This window comes from Anneissia japonica, unplaced genomic scaffold, assembly GCF_011630105.1.
Source record: "Anneissia japonica isolate Jap-2015-1 unplaced genomic scaffold, ASM1163010v1 scaffold287922_len478547_cov175, whole genome shotgun sequence".
NCBI classification, from domain to species: Eukaryota; Metazoa; Echinodermata; class Crinoidea; order Comatulida; family Comatulidae; genus Anneissia; species Anneissia japonica.
The window spans coordinates 251968-254243 of NW_022692572.1; positions in this window are offsets into that span (position 1 = coordinate 251968).

Here is a 2276-nt window from a genome sequence, read left to right on the forward strand (position 1 = left end):
AGATGTGTGATATCTAAATATATATTGGTGATGGAACATGGAAAGCCGTCTGGCATTAGAACAGTTGGTGACTTCGACAACACATTTGCTACCACTGTCTCGTGAGTGGATTTCCCGTACGATTAAAAATCGTAACGGTACTGGGTTTGGTCTACAGGAGTTCATTCCATTCATAGAAGAAGCCTTTTGATGGAGAAAATGGTTTTGTGTCAACTGAGTTAAAAAAAAATGATTTTAAAAAGCTATGATGGCAGCCATTTTGAAATTCGAGATGGCTGCCATGAAAATTGTCAAACATCAATATATAGAGAGACATAACATGTGATTAGACACCAGATTTTTGCCTTTTCGGCTACGAAAAATTGGAATTAAAAAAACAAAATATTGATTTTCTATAATTTTCGCGGCGGCCATCTTCACTTTTAAAATGGCTGCCATCCTACCTTTTTGAAAATCATGTTTATTGAACTCAGTTGACACAATCGCATATAATTTGACACCAAATTTAGCATTTATCATCAAATAAAAGTGGAATTACATACCTAAATATTCAATTCAATTTGGTTTTTATGGCGGCCATCTTGAAATTCAGAATGGCTGTCATCTTAGCTTTTTGAAACTATGTTTATTGTATTCAGAGAGCCTAAAATCATATGATTAGATCCAAATTTACCATTTTCCATAGAGGAAATTATACTGAAATATTCAATTTTTGACCATTTTTAAGGCGGCCATCTTGAATTTCAATGTGGCTGCCATTTTACGTTTCCGAAACCTGTCTCATTGGCTTCAGTGACCCTAATAACATATAGTTAGACACCAGATTTGCCCTTTTTCATTGGATAAGTGAAGTTATGAGCCAATATCATAATTTTGGCGGCCATTTTGGAAATGGCCGCCAAAAAATATATTCCACTCTTTTACTGGAGGTTTTAACTGGCTCAATTTCTTATTCATACCCTAATGATGCTAAATCAGCCGAGAAACCTTGGTCCCCAAAAATGGTCACGGGGTCCTTGATTTTCACTATACTATGGTGCCAGTTTCATAGAATCAATCAGCAGATTTCCTGGAAATTCAGTGAAACTATCAATTATACCTAGGCACAAAATGTAGTCTAGAGCTAATACATTTCATTTGGTCACAATGAAACTTTAGGGGCATCATGTGGACTAAGTGTTCTAACTGAGATGTAAATTTCACGAAAATCGAGATATACACTTTTGTGATATTTTGGGTTAAAGGTCAAGGTTACGTGACTTGACCTATATAATTCTCACTAGTCCGGACATCATCGAGTTGCATATCATTGGAAAGAGAATATTCTTCTCTATCCAACAGTACCAGAATTTTTCCATACGTTGAGTTTCAAGTGAGATATCAGCAGTTGTCTGTCAGAAGGTGAGTTCTTTAGCCAAATCTCATGAAATTTTCAAATTGCTCTAACTCATCAGAAAATGCTGGCGCGGAGCCAACAATTTCACTGTAGGGTTATCTCAGGTAGAACCCCCAACAGGCAAAATATTGGGCGATTTCAGAGGGGTCGGGCAAATAATGTGTTGGAACCATATGGAATGACTTTAGAGCAAGAGAGAAATTTATAAGCAAGACAAATGGCGTGCCCGTGGTCGATGCATGCAACAAAGCACCAGTTAAGTTGTTTTGTATCGGCCATACACACGATACTCTGCCATCAACATCAGATGCTATGCGCTCACATTATCAGGCAAGCGTGTGGAAACAAGTATACCTGCCACATCCTGTACTTCCCCCTGTTGCAGAAATGGGATGAATGCACTTAGATGGTGGCTTAGTACCCCAACTACTTTCCCCACCACCTATACCAAAAGCATGCAGAGAGATAACTTTGTGTGGTTGTAAGAATGGGTTCCTTGGCCAACGCTGCAACCGTAGAAACATTCGTATGGTTTGCACCGAGGCATGAACTGCAGGAAACTTGGCGACAACTGCCAGAATAGTCACAAAGACCATGAATGAAAAGTGGAATACAAGATCTACCTCTAATAATGAGGTATCATTTAGCACAGACCTTTACATAGGACCTATATAACTTCAGTAAAGGTTTTCCCTTTTCCCAGAAATGTCACACCTCTTTACTTGAGGTAGCACTGCCAACTTAGCAGTGTACGGTAGCAGAGCCACAGGCTTATCCTCGGTAGAAGCTATACTGACGCCAAGGTACCTGCGTGTACACGAAAGTGATGGTGATGCCACTTTACATCGGAAATGCGCATCTTCCTCCCTTTACGGATCGC